A 22,016-nucleotide genomic window follows, 5' to 3' on the forward strand; every position below is an offset into this window, starting at 1 on the left:
CTTTCAGGCGCCTTCCCTCGTTGGTGAGGATTGACACGGCCTAGGACGATACAGGATTGACTGGAGTGATCCGTTCCAAAAGGGGAATGCTCCTTTTCGGTTACCTGAGGTACAACCTGAGCTTGAAACTTCGTCCGTGGTCAATAGAATTGGTCCTTGACTGCTGATTGTGGTATATTATGTAGCTGCTGATTCTAGGCCAGATTAGGTCAGCTCTGGCCAGCTTCGCCAGCGGAAGAAAACCACTTCAAATTTAGCGCTTTGCCAGCAATCGTAAATTTATCATTGAAAAAGCGTTGCCAGATGTATTGCCTCTAGCAATGAATTAAAGTTTATTAAAACAAGCAATTGTGAAATTTTACTGGATGTATTTAATGGTGAATAGGGTAGAGAACTACTTCGGCCTAATCGCCCATTTTGGGCCTATCGAGCAGAAAACTTCAAATAAATCCATGATTTCAGAGCTAACAAGTCAATTATGCGTTTGGTACGATACTTTAGTTAATAAGCTACCGAACGAAGTCAATGCGAACGCGTGGTATGAAGGTTTGCACCCATTATTCCCAAAAACAAAAGAAACGCTCCGACCGAATCAATTTTTATCTTCATCCGATAGGCCGAAGTAAATTAAATGGCGTTTCAATTGCGTTTCAATGCGTTAGGCCGAGTTTAAAATCCGAGTAGGCCGAGTTTGGCGTCAAGAAGCAGTGTTGGACTTTTGACAATATCTTAACGATTGGTTTCTCGTTTCCAAATCTTACGGTACGTACGGAAAGGTAAATAAATTTGGAAGCCATCAGTAATAAAAATATTCCGTTCGGTGCTAAACTGCTATAGATTAAGAAAGACTAAGTGCGGGTTGTGCTTAATAGGCCGGAAATGGGGTAGTTAACCCTAAATATCAGAAACTGAATAAATTAAAAAAAAAAGACCATTTTAGGCATTGTAGCGGTCCAATTAAAACAATTAATAGGAGAGATGATAGCAGTGCCACAAACTATATTGCTCTAAGAATTGAATTTATTGAATTAATTTAGCCTAATCCGAACCTATCGAACCACCCCAAAAGTCCCTACACAGAAATTCCAAGAAAGCACGTCAACTAACTTTGCTTGACAGCACCGGTTTCAACGTAATTTTCAATATAACAATCAGGTTGCTATGAGTATATAAGACATTGAGCAGCGTGAATTACTCCGAGTTACTCAAAATTTACTTCGGTTTTACTCATGATCGATAGCTGTCTTGCCCCCAGCAGATGACTCCTTATTTTTCCAAAGATCTTCGGGTATTCAGAGATCCCCGAAAACTTTTCAGGATATATTTTCAATACTTTTGGTCTAATTTGTTTACTCTATCGAATAATTAAATCAATTAAAATCACGTCTCACAGATATTCTCATCGACAGCAAAATTGTCCGGGACCGAGATGTTTTTAAGACAGGTGGGCAGGAACTCACAGTCTCCCAGTGTTGGTGAGTTCTTTGCCGTTAATGTTCACGAAAAGTTCACTATTTTGCCATACAGAAATTCAAAACAAAAATTTTTATCTGCGGATTTGGACTGCTTTTGACCTGTTTCGTACGACCGGAAGGTGTATGCTGGTCACAAATGCCGTGCCAAACTGATTTCCTACGCAATTAATCAATCTTTGATGTGAATTTCGCTTAAAAAACACGAGGAGCATTTCTTATAGCAAAACTTGCCATAACAAAATGGGCGGTTCATTTTAGTAAACAAACTAACACTTCTTCCGACTGTGTCACCTCTCTTACTCGCCTAGGTCCGGGACCACTTCTCGTGGTTCATATACATGCACACCAAATTTTGAATTTGCCTTCCAGCAATTTGATTTGCTGAATAATGTCCAGCAAAACTAACTGGATAGCAGCAACGCTTTGTTTGAAGTGCTGGAAATCAGTAAAAGTACTATTTGTCAGTTAGACTTTTTTACGTGTATCACAAGTTGGTAAACAGTTGTTAAAGTTAGGTCCTGCAAACATTCATCTTCGAGAGCGGTAAGATCCTCATGAAAGTATGGCAAAATAAACTCTATTATGAATGTATCTTTTACCGGTGCTATCTAAAGCAGGTCCAGAAATGATCACCAATTGTTTCCTTACCTGGTGGGGTTCATTCATCATATACATTGTGTTAATCCCAAAAAACATCAATCGACCATGCCCATATCATAAAATACGCTGCAATATGAATAAATACAAAAAACTTCTTTTGTAAATCAATAATCTATATAGGGGAAATGTCTCTAATGTTGGCCTATGGATCTAAGATTGGGCCCATCGCTAAAAATCTGCTATTTATCAATTTTATCTAGATGGACGCGTTATTGGGACGTTACTTATGGATATTTTTGGTTGCTATTGAAAATTTAGTCGATTGCAAAAGCCTCCTAAATAAAGCTAAATTAATTAATTAGTCGATTGCTGAATTTATGTATGGGCCCAAATTAGGGACACTTGGGCCGATATTACCTGCATTTCCCCTACATTTATTAAAACAAATAAACAATACAAAATAATGCTGAAAGTACAGCAAAATCCTACTGCTGTCGATAAAAATAATTGCTGAAAATCCTGCAAAGTAACTGTCAAACTGGATTGCTGATAGGTCAGCAAAGTTAATTTGCTGGATGGATTGCTGTAAATCCAGCTTGGAAAAATCCAGCAAAATTTTGCTGGTTTCCAGCGAAATAAAATAAGTGTGATATACAATCCCGTAAAGTTAACATTAAATATTTAACATTTTGATTCACTGTCTATAGGTGACTCCATTTCAACGTGCTCATTAGCTGCCCTTGCGTAATTTGGCTTCAAGTTGCTACAGTTCGTCCGCGGTACGAAATGCCAAAATGAAGACAGAACACGCCACCAGCTCTCGGTGTTTTTTCCTGCTCTCGCGCTGCTCGATTCTCTCGGCTCTCTCATCAGGTTGATTGAAAACGTTGAAAACAAAACTTTTTTTTTCTTGCTTTCCTTTCGCTCTCAGCTTCCAGCTGGTTGCAGTGATGCCACATTTTTTCAAAGTTCAATCTGTATTTTCATCGCAAAAAATCTTTTTAATCTGTATCTGGCTGACACAAATCTGTGAAAAAATGTGTATAATTTCTATATTATGGTCTCAGTGCGAATTTACGTAAATCTCCATTGAGCAAATTCATAGTTCAGAAGAAGTTTGTTCAATGTTTAGAATCATGAAAAATTACTAAAGTTTGCTTTCTAAAGAAATTGTCTATTCTAAAAATCTTGAAATCCTACAATCTTGATTTTTTGTAGTGTTTTGTATCTCTTTTACTGTCAGAAAATACAAAACATTAAGCACCAGTTGTAAGGGACAAATCTTTTTCCGACTGAAAATTCCCTTAATCAAGTAACTATCACAATTCCCTAGAATTTGATTTATTTATATCTCAGATTACGCAAACCTTTATCTGGACATTAGACATAACACAGAACTTTTACAGGAAATTTAGTCGAATTGCATGCAATATTCTTTATTTCTATAATTACGCTTTTAAATATAAACATATCCAGTTATTCTTCGACTCACAAACTGTAATCAACCAGTTTGGGGGTTTTCAAAAATGGCTTGTTTACCGAGTTGACAAAATATATTTAATTAACTTCGTATCTGAAGGGGGAATAGAAAGGGAAACTAATATTCCTTCCAACGAGAAATCAGAACATCTGAACATCAGAAGTCCATTCGAAAGATTCCAAGTCCATCTGAAGCTAAAACAATAATAATTTACTTAATAAAAAATTCGATTTGATTTTGATGCTCAGATTGAATTCAAGCTGCTCAAAATGAAGAAACGATTATTTATCGGAATTAATAAATTAAAAAAAAAATAATGCAAAATATATTCCCTTTATTTGAAAAAAACCTGTATATTTTTCAAAAATCTGTAATCTGTATATACAGATATCTGTATAAAAATATTGAAAAAAATCTGTATGATTACAGATAAATCTGTATATGTGGCATCACTGGCCCTGGTTGTCTGTTGCTGCTGAAGAGAGAACCGTTTTTTTTTCTGACCAGATCGTGTGTGCCCGAGAGAGTGGTTCTCCAGCAGGCAGAGCGAGAGCGAGTGAGCGAGCGAGCGAGCAAAGTAAAGTCCGTTGTTCCTGTGTTCGTTTTCTTCGTTCCGTTTAGTTTACGTGTTGGCTTCTTCCCGTGCTGGTGGAGCTTGGTCCCTGGAATAGAGTGCTGGTGGTTTTGGTTCGCGATCGCGTTCTGTGTGATGGTTGATAGCCATATATTCCGGCCATCAGGATTTTTACCCTCTTCGTGGAATCGATTACGGTGAAGAACTGAGATGAGAAGATCGTTGGAAATCTTTGTCCTAAACTAGTGTTTTAGTTAAGGTGAAAATTGTGCAAAACAGTCCCCGGGTTGCTGTTTGTTGGAAAGTGAGTTTTCCCTTCGGATCAGTAGTTTATAAGTGGGTTAGCATCTTCCGAGTTTTGGTAGAGAGAAAAAAGGTGAGCAGCAACAAGAGTACAAACTACAAACCGTGGTGTAGTAAATGAAGAAGGAAAATCGGAGCAAATGAAACTGGTTCTACCAGTTTTGGACGGCCTCATCCTATGAGTCACGGCGGATCACGGTGTGGACGGACAGAAGAACAAGAGTAGAAGGTGGCCACAGAAAAGGGGAAAAGGAATATTGCTGGTGACTGGATTGGTTGGCCCCGAGACGGAAGAGATTCTTATTTTGAAAACATCGACTGGACTTGTTTTCTTGGTCTGTTAAAATTGCGTGGTCAGCCACCAGGAAGCTACTGTTTAGTTGGTTTTCATCTTGGATTTTTTTTTGTGTTGTTACATTTCCACACTCCTACCACCAAAGTGTGTTCTACTTCAATGAGCTTCGGAGAAAAAAAAAATGATGTTGGAGAAGAAGTGAAAATATAACTAGCGAAATTGTTCAATGGGCTCAGAATGCTGGCAGTGTGTGAGTGTGTACTAGTGGAAGTGTTGCTAGAATGAATGCTGGTTTGTTGCAGATTGAACTTTACTGTGTGTAATGTGTAATATAGGTATTTGCATGATAATAAACATTCTCTCAATTTGGAACAATTCAGTAAGTACATAGTTTGTTAAACATATTTCAACGGTTCCTTTCGAGTTGAACCTGTAGAGGGTTCCTGGAATTCGTCGCCCCGTTCAAATTGCTGATATTTCATTAGCGAACGTTGTTAGCCTGGTGGATGTGTCTAGCGTTCAGAATCATAAGGGCCCAACTGGAATGCTCGATTCTCTTCATAGATGTTTGTTGATAACTCGGTTGGATTGTTACTTTTGCTTTAGGGTAGAAGGGGCAAGACGGTCATACGGGGCGAGATGGGCCACCGTTTGTTCGGCCACCTATTAAGAAATTTTCATGTCCTCTTCAGAATTCAATGTTCTCTTCAGAATTCAATACAGTAATGACCCGATTTTATCAGCCCTCTGCGGTTTAGACTATTGTCTTTCAATAATTTCACATAACCGTAATTCCAAATCTTCCGCATCCATCTTCAAGGTGGATGTTTAAGGTATACTTTGGTGCAATAAGACAACTGAAAAAGCGCATGAGTTTCGCAGTACATTAGAAAATATTTTCAAAAAGGAGGCTGACAAAATCGGGTCATTGCTGTATAAGCTTACCTAAGAATTTTCTTGAAATTCTCATTATCTAATTATCTAGGAAATATTCTCAGGATTCTCCTGTTCTTTGAATTCATTGAGGTCTCCCAAAGTATTGTTCCAAAATTATATTGGAATTCACATCAGAATTCAATGGGATTGTTTATCAGAATTTTCTTGCAATTCTTCTTTAGGGGTCAAGCCTACCTTCGAGGCAAAAAAAATGTAAAATTTTGGGATTTTTTGTTCTCGGAAAGTAATTCGACAGTGAGCATGCATATGGGCGTAAACGCGATGATCGATTCTCTTCGTTGATGTTCTCTTTTGTTCATAACTCGCTAGAATTAACGTTTCTCGGTGCTGTTGCTTTTGATAGCCAATACAACCTGTTACAATTCTGCATTGAACAAATTCTAGAAAATTGTTTCACTTAGCTGTAGCAATGCAAAGAGACAATCGCGATGATCGCCCTTATGCATGCTTACTGTCGAATTGACATATTTAAAATTGGTTTTCACACATTTATTGTTCTTACATTCGTCTTCGAAAATCATTATATTATATGTTTCCTGGTGACGTTCGCGGTGGTCACGCTGGTACGAGCAGAAATTATCTGAATTCAAAAATTTCAAAAGGAGGTTGCATTAACAATCAGTCAATTCAGATGGCGATCGATGAATTGAATTTTGTTTTTTGACAAAATGGAGGCCTTTTAATGCTAAAACACTGTCATTTATCGGTTTCTAACAATCGAATTTTAATAATATGCCATATCCCTACATAAAATCGTTTATTGCGACGCTCTGAAAGCAATATTGACAGGTTTTATGTGGCGTTGGTTGTAAATGCTAACATGAAGCTTTAGTGTGATAATTTATTAGCTAGAGAATGATCTTTAGAAGATGGTAGGTGGATAGTTCCGTTAGAGTACGGCAGTATGAAAATTGAATAGAAGTTGAAAATGAGCGAAGGGCCATTAATGCGACAGTTTTTAAAGTCAGACGCACATCTTTTGCCTAACCCGTACGATGTACGTGGAGACTTAAAGTATGTCTTCAAATCTACATATGTGGAATAGTTCTAGCGTCGTTTCATCACTACCTAAAGCCCCACGTTTGCGAGAGCATTTCCAGCCGATGGTGTGTTACTGCTTTCTCTCTGAGATGACTAGAGGAGCAACACAATAGTTGGGTAAAGAAGAATATTCATCACATTGATGTGAGCTAAAACGAAATTCTTGATTGCTGCCCCCGTGAAAAAAAAACACTCAAATTTGGCGGATCTCATCGACCGTGTAAGCCCACTGTGAGTTGTACTACACTGAAAACGAATCAATAAACAGTTCTAAACAATACACAAACACAACTGAACAAATCGGATGCACCTATTGAATTTGAGTTATCACGGACAACGACTATAGAAAATAAGTTTTCGAGATATTCACGTTTTAAGTTATATTACCGGTATCATGGCCTTGGTACTCTTTAAAGTCGCATAACTTCGTCAATTTTTATGGGATCAACATGGCATTTTGGGAAAATAATCTTAAATGTATACACTTTCGATTGATGCAAAAATCTATTTTTTGAACTTAACAGGTAGGCATGACCCCTTAAACTAACCAGGAAACTATCATCGTAATAACCTTGGAATGCTCATTGGAATTGCCCTGAAGCTTTCCTAAGAAATTCCTAGGTATCCTTTTAAGAAACCCTTGAAACTATGCTGACAACTCGATTCCGTTTAAAATCTTTCCAATATTTTATTTGAACTTCAGTCAAATCTCTCCCCAGAAATCGTTCCTAGTTCTCCCTAGTGACCTCTTAAAATCCCTTGAGGGAATCTGTTATAATTTTTTTTGAGATTCTAAGAATTCGATTCCCTTCGAATTCTTCTTAAAATTCTGTTGGATCATTCTTCTGAATCTTACTGGAATACTACTCAGAATTTATTTGGAAATTCACTCAAAAATCTCTTTGAAATGATCTAGATTTCCCTGGAATTATAGTATCTTCACAACTACCTTGGAATTTACCTTTATTTCAACTTACAATTTTCTTGGAATTACTTATCAAAACCTCCTCTGAATTTCTTTAGATTTATCTCTAGAATATCTTAAAATTTTCACCAAGCGATGATTTTTTAAAATCTGTGATGTTCACCACTATTCTGTATTTCGTTTCGAACGAAATTCTCATACAAAAAAATATTTTTTTCAATATCATTCAAAATTTTCTTTTGTAATCTTTGACAAAGTGCTCAGTCCGTGGTTCCATAGATCTCTTTTTTTTTTCTAAATAAATTTCCAAGTACAACCCACTCGGCCTTCGAAAAAATATCATGCAATCAAGAGTCAAGAAAAATTTTAAAATTCCGAGAAAAAAGTATTCTTATGTATACTAATTTATTTAAATCATGGAACAAAATTTTGACAACTTGATGCAATCTTGGAGCCTTTTTGGGGCATTCCTTTTTAACATATGTAGCTATTTATATTAAACCGGGAAAACTATGATGGGCAACCTGGCATAACCGAAAAAAAACTGGGAATTCAATTTCTTAGTTCAGTGGCCACCCTGAATATTTTGAGATTTGCTAACGTTTTAAGAGCTGGTGCCCAGGTAGATTGAGGTTAAGGTGATTTGCTTAATTTTCTTAAAATCGCTGGTAGAAGGCTCGGCAATATGATTAATGGGAACACAAAGGGGTGCAGGAATTTTTGACCTGAGCCGAATTTGTATTATCTCTGGTAGTCGATAGTCCAGCTACAAGCTTGTTAATGGATATAACAAGCTTGTAGCTGGACTATCAAAGGGTAGTAAACGGGACGTGGATAATTATCGTGAAATCACAACGTTGTTACATCTGCTCTCCCATTGTAAGCAGTTCCAAAAGAGAAGATCAACATGGCTTCACCTCCCGTCGATCTACTACCACCAATCTACTGTGTCTACACTGATTTGTCTGCTGTCTTCGATAAGATAAATCACGCCATCGCGATCGCCAAATTGTATAGACTCGGGGTTAGTGGAAATCTCTTGAGACGGTTTCGCTCATATCTCGCCGACCGTCAGTTGGTGACTACCTATCCTATGGTGACTACCAGTCAGAGATTTTTGCAGCTACGTCAAGAATACCTCAAGGAAGTCATCTGGGATCGTTGATCTTCTTACTTTACTTCAACCGCGTGAATTTAGTTATCGATGGTCCGTGACTATCGTATGCAGACGATCCCGAAAACTACTCACGGATCTGCTCGATCGATGATTGTCAATTAACTACTTCATTCGAGCAGATAAAATGACGTTTACTATCACTCGAACTTTGAAATGAAACATTATTTAGAGATTTTTTCTTCCAGAACCTCGAGAAAAGTAGCCAACATTTGCGCGTTTCACTAAAAAATAGAAATTAGTTGGTCCAGTTTTATGAAATTGCTGGTAGAAAGTCACACCAAAACTGCTTGACAAAGTGGTCAATTCTTCCAACGTCAGTTTGAAGCATTTTCCAGTGTTCAGTCATTACCTTTACCCGAAAGAAATAACCAGTTATTTTCCGCATGCTCTCCGGGGTACCACTATTGAGCATGTGAGCCATGTAAAAGATCTAGGTATCACCCTGGACTCTCAACTTACATACAAGCAACACATCTCATACGTCGTAGACAACGTCGAGGACATTGGGCTTTATCTTCAGAACAGCTAAGAATTTCTCCGACATACATTGCCTTAAGTAGTTGTATTGCTCCCTGGTTCGTTCCATTCTAGAATATTGTTCTGTGGTTTGGAGTCTGAACTATAACAATGGTACTGAGAGAGTCGAATCCGTTCAACGCCTTTGTCTGCGATACGCTTTGAGAATGTTCCAAGGAGAGACCCGTTTCATTTGCCCAGCTATGAAAGTCACTGCCAGCTGATTGACTTGGAGTCTCTTCGCACTAGAAGAGATTCTCCAAAAGCCCTGCTTGTCGCGAACACGTTACAAGGCAGAATTGATTGCATCGCAATCTTGGAGCAAGTAAACATTAACGTCCAACCACGAATGCTTCGCAATAATGTTATGCTGAGAATGCAACTACTTCGGACAAACTATGCAATGAACGGTGCAATAGGCGAACTACAGCGAAGTATTTAACCGAGTTTCATCAGTTCTTCTCTAGAAATGTAAATCGCAGGGTGGCAAGTAAACCAGGAAAACCGGGAAAAGTCGGGAATTTATTTTCACCAGGAAAAACCGGGAAAAACCAGGAATTTCATAAGTCCACAAGGAAAATAATCTTGTTTGTATAATTTAAATAGGTTTTAAATTTTATGTATGTCAAAGTTTCTTTTTATAATCAGGTCAAAACTTACCATTTTGTCCAAGTTAAATCTTTCACACAACTAAACATTGATGAAACAAATTTACCCTGAGAATTTAATTAATATATTTTGTATTTATTTTAAAAATTTTTTTCTCGAAACAAATACATGCATGATTTGTGCTTAATTGATAGCAGACTTAAGCAGTGCCGGCGCGTAACTACTTTGAAGTACCTGTTCAACATGTTCCATAAAAAAGTTCTATTTTTAAAAACTTCAGATAAGGCCTTCGAACTTCATGCAAGTTCTACAAAATTCGGAAAAGTTTTACAAGTTTCAGGAAAATCCTGTGAACTACTGTGATGACCTACGACGGTCAGAAAATCTCTCCGAACCTTCAGAGAAGTTCTACAAATTTCAGAGAAGTCTTACGAAATTCAGGGAAGTCCTTTAATCTTTGGGGAATAACTACGAATTGCACAGAATTTTCTACAGATTGAATGTAACTTCTACGACATTTAGGCATTGCTTAAAACTTAAGGATAATCCTATGACACTTATGGATTTTTTTTTCCGAACTTCATTGAAGTCTTCAATACTCTTGGGAAGTCCTCTGAACTTAAAATAGTTCTCCAAACTCAAAAAAGTTCCTAGAACTTCCGAGAAGTCGATTGAACTACTGGTAGTCCTACGAAATTCATGGGAGCTCTCCAAACTTCAGGGAATTTCCAAGAAATTAAGGAAAGACCCACAAACTGTTAGTAAACCTTTCGATATTTAAAGCCTTAACTTCAGGAAAGCTCTTCTAAATTTAGGGTCCTCATATATTCAGTTAAGTCCTTCAAACTTCAGGGAAGTCCTCAGATCTTCGAGACAATTCTTCGAACTTGAAGGAAGTCGTACGAACTTGTGAGAATTTCTACAAACTTCGTGGTACTTCTACGATATTTAAGAAATTCCTATGAATTTCAATAAACTCCGAACTTCTGGGAAGTCCTAAGATCTTAAAAAAGTCCTTCGAACTTCGGGGAAGTCCTATGAAATTCAGGCAATACAAACTTCAATGAACCCTTCAGGAAAGACCTTAACGCTTCAGCGAACTTTAGGGAGTTTCTATGGACTTCAGCAGTCAGTCTTTTTAATAATAAGAGTTATTAAACCAGCGTTGTTTATGAAATCTTTTAATCATTTGATTTTAAAATCATGTTGTAATCAAAATTCCGCTAAATAAGATCCTTAATCGTTGGCAATTTGCGGAAAATTTAAACAAACTGAAAATCCGTAAAATTGTTAGAAGCAAAGGTTTGTTGAAAGAAGAAAGAGTCCTCATTCATATCTTACTTCGCAATTTCACCTTGAGATAAACTAGCCCGTTGGCTAAAAATCTCAATAATAAAGTTTAAAAAAATCGCAGTTTCAAAAACAGAAATCTCAAGATTTAGAGGCATATAGATCTCTAAATTTCAGACATTAGATAGGACTCCGCGCTAGTCCGTCGTATCTCAGCGTTTCTTCGCCATACACCCCTAAAATCGCTCATTTTACGGGTTATCGCAAATGTTTCAGTGTCAATCGTAATTAATCTTGTAAGCAAAGATGTTTTTGTAGTTTTAACCAATGAATTTAATTTTAATTTTAAGTTAAACTAACATTGGGACTGACTTGGTCTGATAAGTAATTAAATGGAATGACAACATAGATTACGTGGTATTCAGAAAGTGTAACAGTCATAATAATTTAAATTTCAAATGAAACAATTACAAAAATGCTTTTAGTTCCGAACTGGGCTTGTCCGAGTAGCTATCGTTTGAAGAGCATTGACCAACAAATCATCCAATTTCACATTCTGGTAGTATCATGTTTCCGAGAATATCTCTAATCTCTTCTTAATATCAACTGGATGACACATCAGGGAATTAAATTTTTCAAATTTCTTCCGGTCTTCTGGCAACCATGCCCGAGCTCTCTTCTCTTCCGTCGATTTTCGTTCGCACTTTTCATTCTTCAAGACCATTCACATGTATCGCCATCCAGTCGGCTAACGATGTGTTGGTGTGTTTATCTGGCTGGTCGAAGTCACAGATTCAGACCCACCAGAGCTGATTCAATTTTAATGTTCGGAAATTTGTACTGGATATCTCGAATTGCCACCTTCTCCTAAACCGTCATCCTTCGACGAGAATCCCCAAAGCGAGAGAGAACGATGTTTTTCAACAGATCGCACCAAAGTAAATCGTGAAAACCATGTTCGGGAAATTAAACACTGTTGTCAGTTGTAACAACCGCTGCCGACTTGTTTTGTTGTTTATTCTAGCGGAATGAAAACATATTTAGCGCAGTCGTTGTTGGGGTGTGAAGCTGACAGTCCAAATATAAATATTATTCATTGCACATTTCCGCTAAGGACGGAGTAGGCCAGGTGTAGATGAAACACGGTATCTATGGAGGTGGATAGTCGTGCAGGACAATTGCATCTGACAGCAGCCAACTTCGGACTCCTGAACTCTTGCAGTGAGTCCACCATTTTTGTTTTTGGGGAGCAACACGCAGATTCTGACATATCGCGTTACTCAGCTCGATGCATGACGACGACACGCGATGATATTATGCTCCACCGATATGTGTGGGTGCTGCATCCAGCCAGAGTGGTGAAAAGATAACGGCATTCATCTGCTCCGGTGATCTTTCTCTCTTCATTCATGGCTTCCCTTTTGTATTCCGGTTGCTCTCCCTCTCTGTCTCTTTTTTTTATTGTGGAGTTGTTGCTCACCTTTCAGTTGGACGTTGGGAGTCATCGTCACTCGTCGTTTGCCTGTTGTAATAATAATAGCTAACTGTTGGATCGAACAGCGGAAGGGTCCATGCAACATAAAAATAACAAAGCAAAGAAACCATTTCTCCACCATTCACATTGTATGCGTGTGTGTGTGTGTGTGTGTGTGTGTGTGTGTGTGTGTATTGCACTTACTTTCACCCGTGCTCCCCTATAGAAGGGTCTGCGCCGCCTTCCTTTCACCGCCCTGCGCTCTAATGCAATCTGCTTGGTTTGGTATTTACGAGAGCCACCCACATCCAGCTGCATGGTCCGTCGCAATCCGTGTGGCGAGTCAAAACAGTTGAGAAGTTGCATCTGCAAGTGTTTCGGTGTTTGTTTGCCTTTACTTGGTTTGGCGTTTCGAGGTGCGACTGTTTTGTTTTGCGGCTTTTTATATAAGAATGGTTTATTTGTTTTAATTTCCCTAATTGGTTTCTTGGACTCAGCTGATTGGGTGGTAGCATTCTGGAGTTTTTCCGTTAATGGCATAGCACAAGCAGGTCTTAAGAGCGGTGCCTGACTGAAATTCAAGAACCTAAAAATATTGCATCAGGTGGACTCATTTCAGATTCAGAAAACTTAACCAAGTCACAATTTTCGTTTTATACCCAGTTCACATTACAGCCTATATCATCATAGGATTTCCAGTGAAAACTAGATGTATGAGTGCTCATTTCAAGACAGCGTATATTACGTGATATACGCTGTAATGTGCACGGGGTATTATGAGGGTTCTGTAGACCATGATTTAGACTTGTAGCATGCCTTAAAACCTAGACAAAACTTGCAATTTTACTTGGGCTATGCAGGCCTTCCCGTGATTTCTTTTGAGATTTCTTCAGTGAGACCGTTCAGGTGATTTGGAATTGACAAATTTGGAGAAATTTCATTGAGGGTTTGACAGGGTGTCTATCTAACCTTGAAGATATCTGCAACACCTTAAATCCGGAGGGAATTTTATGTTTTCTGAAATAATTCTAAGGGAATTTTTAAATTCTCGTCTAACAAATGTTAAAAATTAGATACGCGTATTTCGTCTACTACTTGCAGACTTCATCAGTGCCAAGTACTCAACGCCACTGAAGAATCCATCTTTTATCTACGAGTTATATACTAATCAATAGGTTCTAAAATTCAGTAGGTATCCACTGCCATGTTACAATTTACCTAACCTGGTACCTAAATTTAGTCTCCAACAGGTAGAGGCATGCTACGATGTGTGGTTTTAGGTAGCATGCTAAAGAGTCTCGAGTATCCGTTTCCTTGATCTCTATTAAGCAATGCTGATGGATTATATTTAAATACTTCTAAACTTTCTGCTACGTCTAGTTTCCAAGGCGAAGATACTCTCCGCAGGATATTAATGTTATCCTTTGTCAAATTGTGCCCCTTTGTAAAGATATGTTCTGCAACCTTGGATTTAAATTTATAATGAAGTCCTGAGCCTTTTTTACCTCTGCGATGTGTTACTTAAACCTTGTTTCCAAAGTCCTAGATTTTATTGCAATTTGGACAAGAGATTTTGTAGACTCCGGCTTTCCCTAAGACATGTATTGAATCTTTTGTTGATCCTAACAGTGATTTCAACTGATCTGCCCTGCTGTTGAATACTAAATCTAGGCCAAAACTTCTAAACTTCGAAATCAATGGTTTGGTAATGTTTTTGGCGAAATTCACCGCTACCCGTTTTAAACACTCAGCTACTGGTGTAAGAGTTGTCGAAGTACGCCTAAAATGATCCCTTGTTCTTTTATCGATTGCTGCTTGAATTGTTTTTTCTTGATACCAATTAAGTCTAGCGATTTAAAAAATGTGAGCTATTTCCTTTGATTTGCCTGTATCGCTAAGAGGAAGAGTTTGCATCCTGTGAACCATGTGGTGACAGGCGGCCATTTTGTGTTGATGGGAATGGTTTAATTTTTAATTTAATTTATTTATTTCGTCAACCAACGTAGACTAGTACAATTAATACAGTTTTGTTTTCTTAAATATATATTTATATAAAAAAGTAGTGTCAGCTTTCTTGTCTTTTCTTTTATGAGTTGTTATTTCTTATGGAATAAAAATATTGCCTTAGTTTATGCCGAGACATTGTAAAGTCAATGGTTTCGCAGTGTTTATTGTAAGAGGCCATCATGCGGTTTAATGGCCCATATTTTGCATAATTTGTGCGATGATGTTTTATGGCAAATAAATTTCGATTTCGGAGTTGCCGAGTGGGTGCATGGAAGTTTAATTTTGATAAAAGTTCTGTTGAGTCAATTCGCTGCGAAACGATATCATTTACAAATGAAACCATTGCATATTCACGACGCTCTTTTAATGTTTGTATGTTTATAAGCATGCAGCGTGCTTCATATGATGGAAGAGGAAATGAAGTCCAACCTAATTTACGAAGAGCGTATAATAGAAATTGTTTTTGTACTGATTCTAATCTTTCTTCGTGCGTGATTGAAAATGGAGACCATACAATACTGCAATATTCCAGTATTGACCTCACATAGGCAATATATAGTGTTTTAATTGTGTAAGGGTCCTGAAAGTTATAGCAAAAGCGCTTGATAAAGCCTAGCATGTTATTTGCCCTGTGAATAATTGTATTGTAATGGTCTATGAAAGTTAGCTTAGAGTCTAAGATAATTCCTAAATCCCTAACTCTTTCACATTTGTCTACAGTTTGATTTCCTAATGCAATTGAAATATTTGAAGTTGTTCTTTTTCTACTAAATGATATTAAGTTACATTTTTTTACATTCAATTCTAGTAGACTTTTTTTGCACCATATGTAGAATATGTGATGGGGCTTACCCGTTCCTTTTCGAAGGATTTTCCACCGTCTATCAATCGACGGCCCAGAAGATTGGTATGATGAATTCACCGGGGGGACTAGTCCCAGTGTTTGCAATTTTCTCCACCTTGCTCGGACACTTTGTAATACAAACTGCTCCTGATGCACTTTTGCACTATGCACACAACGCGCGATTCGGAGATTGCTTTATGCTGCTTGACCACTTAAACTAATAGTCGTCACAGGAACACTTTCGGATCACTCAAGGAAAATGTTAATCAATTGCACTACTGGACTGGGTTTACTTTTCTCTTTAATCTACGACCGGACTACAGCAAAAAACGGGATGTATCGCTTCCGACGGTATATTTTGTACTATCCTATATTTACAATTTGTTTTATCTCCTATCTATGTACAAATGGCAAAATGACCACTACAAGTGGACGCTATTGTGTGGTGCGCATGCGCGCAGCATCCTACTCATTTCTCTCTTCATCTCTGGCTTAGGATTAGGGTTACTGATACATGATTTTAGAGCACTTTCAATTTATAGGATTAAGTTTTAACTATAAGTTTAGCTGTAGGATTTAGTTAGTTCATTTAGGTTAAGTAGATTTCAGTTCATTTAGGATTAATTTAGTTTAAGTTTAGTTCAACATCCATCAATATGTGTATTTCATTCCGGAATATATTGATGTCTTCTTCATTTCTTATTTCCAAAAAGAGCTTCATGTCGTCGGCATAAATAAGCAATTTAAGTTTTTTGAGAATGTAAGATATGTCGTTTACGTATAGAATAAAAAGGAGAGGTCCCAAATGAGAGCCTTGGGGGACGCCTGAAGTGACTTGAATTGGACTCGATTTCTTTCCGTTGAATTTAATTATTTGTTGGCGGTTAGTTAAATATGATTCAAGCCATTTCAGGAGCCCTGACTTAATTCCAATTTTTTGCAGTTTAAAGAGTTTGAAGTGCTTGGTATTACTCTCTTTGTATTTGTTGGTTTCCTATAGATTTCGAAATTGAACGAAGACGTTTCCCTGATGATGAGAAGATCTAAGAAGGGGAGTTTGCCGCCCTTTTCTTCTTCGTTATTAAATTTGATGTCCTTGTGAACACGTTGCTTATGACCTCCAAAATTTTTGATAAATCTTCCCTTTTGACAATGCTAAAAATGTCATCCACGTACCTATACCAACACTTGGCCAACAAATTCCTATCCTCCAGAGTATTTTCTAGGTTAGCCATGAACAATTCACATGAAAATCGAGAAAGCGGATTGCCCATAGAGCACTTTTAGTTTGTTTATTAAAGTTTCCTCTGGAAATGAAATAATTCCCCTCTATACAAAGACGTGTAAGCTTGAGATATGACCGAACTTTGCTTTTCCAAGTAGAATCCTCACGTTGCTTCAGAAGCCAGTACTCGAAAAGGCTGATGACTTTCTTTACTGGTACACTCGGAAAAAGTTCTGTGACATCAAATGAAACCATAAATTCATCTTCCTGAATCTCTCCTGATGCCTGAAGTTGCTTTGCGAATTCATGTGTGCTGTTAACTGAGCGAGTGGTAAAGGGTTTAGACATATTTTGAAATTCTTTTACTAGCCATTTGGCAAGCTTATGAGTGGGGGATCCTTCAGCCAAGATAATCTCCATCATTTCGTTTCCTGGTTTGTGGATCTTTGATAAACCTTTGATTCTAGGTAGAATAGGGTTTGAAACTTTCAATTGATTCATAGTGTTGCCAATAAACGCCTTGCACTCTTTCAACGTTTTATCCACATGTTTAATCATAGATGGGAGGGGGTCAATCCTCAACTCTTTTTCGGTTTTACTAAGTGAATATCCCTTTCCGTTTTGTATTGTCTCGGAAATAATATTCCTGGCAGTCTCGTGTAATTGAATAGGAAGTGTGTGAGTGATTGCTGTCTCCATGTCGATGGCCTCTTCCACTTCAGGTTTTGAGGAGATCGCATATCCTAATCTCTTGTTGAGACGTGTCAATTGTTCTTCTGAGAACTGCTGCGTCGAGCGATTTACCACAAAACCTTCGACTAATTGAACCACAACTGTGTTAACTGAACTGTGTGATTTCTGGTCTCTCTGCTGTGTTGTGTAATTCAAATAGTAATGTAGTGAGCTCAGTTTGTTGTTATGTAACTTTATTTTCCTTTTTTCCTCACAATACTTTTACTTTCGTCAAAAACAGTGGAAATTCAGTTGTGAATTCTTTGACCAATTTCAAATGCAGGGAATAACATTCCAACGACTTTGTTTCCAACTTTGAGCAGGGACTCTGAATTCTCATTATGTTAAAGTACATCAAGGAACCTTCTCAAGAATTTAAAAACTTTTTAAAATACAACCAACATTATCTTCCTAGTTATTCACTTTTAGTATTTTAACATAATAATTAAGGAGTCAATTTATTTTCAGTAACAACATATATTCTGAAACCTAAATTATGTTTTAGGGTTCTGAATCATGAATATTTTTTACAGATTTTAAACTAATGCAGTTTTTTAAAACTCTGGACCGAATCAAATCAGAGTTGGGGGAATTTTTAGGAATCTAACGAAAATAAACGTTAAAGACACAAGACCCCAGATTAATCGAAAATAAGGACATTGCAAAAGTTTCTCAGCTTATGGAGTTCAATTAATGAATTTGATGATAATTTCCAAGGAATTCAGAGGAGAATTCCAAGGAAAGAATTGTTAGGAAAACTTGAAGTGAAATCTGAGGATTCCTTTCAAATTAGTTCTGTTGAACTCTAGGTGTAACGTCTCCTTACTTCAAGGTAGTTCGGTAATCCTGAGTAGGGTTCAAATGAAATTTCTAACATAATTCTGAAGAGGATTGCATGATAATTCCAAAGAGAATTACAAGAGTGTTTTGTCTAATGGATTTGTAAGGAGAACTCCCCGTAATGTGGGTAGATCACCTTTTCGTGGTACGTTACGGGATGTAAGATCTACCATCGATTCCTAGTCTTGATTACTTCAAACTTGGGGAACAGGATTTTTTTCAGTATTCAAAGGAACACATCTAAGTCCTTGTTACTTTTTATGCCTTGTTGATAGTGATAAGTCATCGGGATCCCTGGACCGAGGATGATCTTGAAACAAGGAAAAAATTAGTCTTCACCTATGTGATTCCTTATCTTCTATTAGTTGTTCCCTAGTTTGAAGTAGTAAATACTAGGGTTGTGATGCATGGTCATTATCGGTGTGCTTAATTTTCTTGCTAGGGAATTCAATTTTGACTGACAAAGGGGCGCGCTTTTAGAGGGTGTTTTAACACTCCGACGTGTATAAATAGCGGGACCTTTCAATTGCGATGAAGGTAAGGATGATAACTGTATCAAAACCGTATACATACCTCATTATTTCTCAATAGTGATGGAGTAATACGACATGCACTAAACTAAGGGCACGGGATATACTAAAATAGATCAAAATACTGGTCGCAGTGGTGTTATGTCCCGAACAGAAGAAAAAAAGGAGAACTCCACGGTACTTGTTAATAGAATTCCAAGAGAAGAAGTAGAATCCAAAGGGAATTTAGGAAATAATTCAATGAAAATTTTAAGGATGAAGTATTCCAAACGAATTCTAAGGCCAGTTTCAATGAAATCTCCAACATACACACTTAGAAATTATAACCGAATTTGGTATTTTTTTCGGTAAAACTTTGACCCTGATTTCAAAAGCCGTTTCACTTCATTTTAATTTCAAAACACTGTCAGTCTTTTAAATTTGTCGAACCTCTTAACGGAATCCCTTTATGATGAGCTTTGAGTGTGTTGGTTTATTTCCTTTAAATTCCGTTATAATTGCTTATCTTTGACAGAAACGTGTATTTCGTCTATTACTTGCAGACTTCATGAGTGCCAAGCACTCAACACTAGAGATGGGAGATCCGCTCTCGAGCTGTTCTAAAGACCCGATTCACTAAAGTGAGCTGATGACCCGCGGTTCATTTTTTTTAGAAACCGCAGCTCATCAGGACATTGTTACCACAAATCTAAACCATTCAATCCGTGACTTATATCGGAATTTTCAAAAAAGCACGCATTGAACAGTCACCGCGTAAACCAAGATGCACGCGTAATCCAATGTATTTACGTACCCAGCTCTTATTTCTCCAGCATGTTTGCTCTCAGCTCTCCTCCCATCATTCTCTGGGGGAGCGGAAGATCCGCACAAAAGCAAATAACCGAAAAGCTAAATGCAGCTGATTAGCTTAGCAGCTAATCTCCGGATCCGAATCATCGACTCGAATGATTCAGTGAGATGACAGCTGTTGGACCCGTCCAGCTCTTCTGACCTTTTTCTCTCTCGATTCTTCACGATTCAGCTCCGGATCCGGATCCGAGCTGATGATCTAGAGCTGAAGCCGAGAATAGAGAGAGATCTCCGCTTCACTAATGCACGCTCTGATCTGAATACACCATTAGACTTATGATATCAGAGAGCTGATGAGCTGCGGTTCCTAAAAATGATCTGAGCTGAAGCCGAGAATAGTGAGAACAATTTTGCTGGATAATCAAGGTAGATTCCGTCCTGAGCGATATTTCACGCGTGGGGCGAGATTTTGCGAATGTACGAGAGGGAGAGAAGTACTAGTTGTCTCTCTCATTGCAACACAAATTCTGCTCCGCTCTGCTAATGCACGTTCAGATTTGAATACACGATTAGACTTATGATATCAGTGCGCTGATGAGCTGCGGTTCCAAAAAACGAACCACGGGTCATCAGCTGACTTGAATGAATCGGGTCTAAAGAACACCTTGGGAGCCCATCTCCAGATCTGAGCTGATGATCTGGAGCTGAAGCCAAGAATAGTGAGAGCAAATCTGCTGAAGAATTAACATCAGAAATAAAATCTGTATGTTGACTGGATTACATGGCTAGAGAAAAGGCGTAACATCGTGTAACACGATGTCGATCATATCATCGCGTGTGAAATTTGTGTAAAAATTTCTATAATTTAAAGGTGAGCTGAAGAGCTGTTCCAAAGGATTGACTCCCTTTAATCAGCTGAACGGGTCTGATCCGCTCAGCCAGATGAGCTATTTTGCCCACCTCTACTCAACACCACTGAAGAATCCATCTTTTATCTACGATTTATATACTAATCAATAGGTACTACAAATCAGCACGTATCCACTGCCATGTCACAATTTACCTAAACAGGTACCTACATTTAGTCTCCAACAGGTAGAGTCAGTCTTGGTTGAATATTTGAGTCTTGCCATTATGATGAAGTTTTCCTTGGTTTGCATTTTTAATTAAAAGTCCTGATTTTTACCGAACAGTTCAGTTGTTGAAAGTTCGGTAAACATTATCGAAGTCGTTTATCATTGCTAAGTGTGTAGTTTTGAGGTAAATTTCAAAGGAATACTTATTAGAGTTTCGAGGCATTCCTGTAATAATTTTAAGAGAAATCAAAGAAGTGTTTCCAAGATGTTCTGAGGAACATCTCAAAGAATAATACGGGAGTGCTCTTCTAAGTTGAATCTAGAGGGCATTCCGTAGATAATTCAATGGAAATTTCAGGAGATATTAAGGGGGTATTCCCAATCTTTTGCCTTTTTTCGGCCTGTTTTTCAATTAATTTTTTTTTCAAGGAAAATGAATAGTAATGCGCCTAACTCTTTGGGATTCTTGTTTATTGAACATTAAAGTTTACAAATAATTTTTTTCGACATAAAAAAGACATTATTGACGTCACAAAATGGCGGCAAACAGACCCCTGTTCGCCGCAAACGCCTGGACGGGCGAAGACTTTTCTCTGGAACGGCTTCATCTGAAACAGATTTCGTGATGAAATTAATAATCTGCATAATATTCTCTGGAGCTTCTCCCGTTGGCTGCAAAAAATCTTGCAAATTAACAAAATGGCGGCCATATGAAAAAACAGGCGATTTTTAGCCCGCTTTTTTGCAGCTTTAAGGTGTTAAATGTTAATATTTTTGGCTGAAAGTGGGAGAAGCTCCAAAGAATTTAATAAGGAACAAAATGCGCAAAGATTCAAGTCAATATCTCTTTTAGTTTCTGAGAAAAATCTTTGCCCGATAAAAAAATGTGGTTTCGAGAAAAACGCGTTTAAAGTTTTGACTTTAGTTAAAACCATTTTGGGGGTTCTTACCAATAGTCAGCTATGCCTGGACACCGAATTCGCTGATCGGAAAACGGCTTGGGGGGATGAAAGTATATAGTCTAAAGTACAAAAAAACGTGAAAAAAAATTTGATTTTTTGAAAAAAAAAGATCGGGAATACCCCCTTAAATAATCTGGAATTTATGAATACTAAATCCAAAATCTATAAAATTTCAACAAAGTTCCAAAGCTTGAAAATAATCGAAGTCGTAGAATCTTAAGCCAAGACAGGATCTAGCGGGAGATCTTATAGCAAATTGTTCATTTATTCTAGACGTAAATTATGGAGTTCATAA

General features: G+C 37.7%; 1 protein-coding gene across 4 annotated transcripts in view; it reads left to right on the forward strand.

Annotated features, from left to right (window-relative positions):
• The first annotated feature begins 4,169 nt into the window (after window positions 1-4,169).
• The window catches only part of kuz (zinc-dependent metalloprotease kuz), a 299,784-nt gene continuing 281,937 nt past the window's right edge, over window positions 4,170-22,016 (forward strand). For 3 of the 4 annotated variants that reach the window (XM_065223435.1, XM_065223447.1, XM_065223442.1), the window contains exon 1: window positions 4,170-4,505. The gene's annotated coding sequence lies outside the window, so the exon portion shown is untranslated. The remainder of the gene's footprint in view (window positions 4,506-22,016) is intronic. The other variant, XM_065223441.1, reaches the window with a different exon arrangement.

Source organism: Ochlerotatus camptorhynchus, unplaced genomic scaffold, assembly GCF_037179485.1.
Source record: "Ochlerotatus camptorhynchus isolate MF236.1 unplaced genomic scaffold, CSIRO-AGI_Acam_v1.1 ptg000017l, whole genome shotgun sequence".
Taxonomy (NCBI): Eukaryota; Metazoa; Arthropoda; class Insecta; order Diptera; family Culicidae; genus Ochlerotatus; species Ochlerotatus camptorhynchus.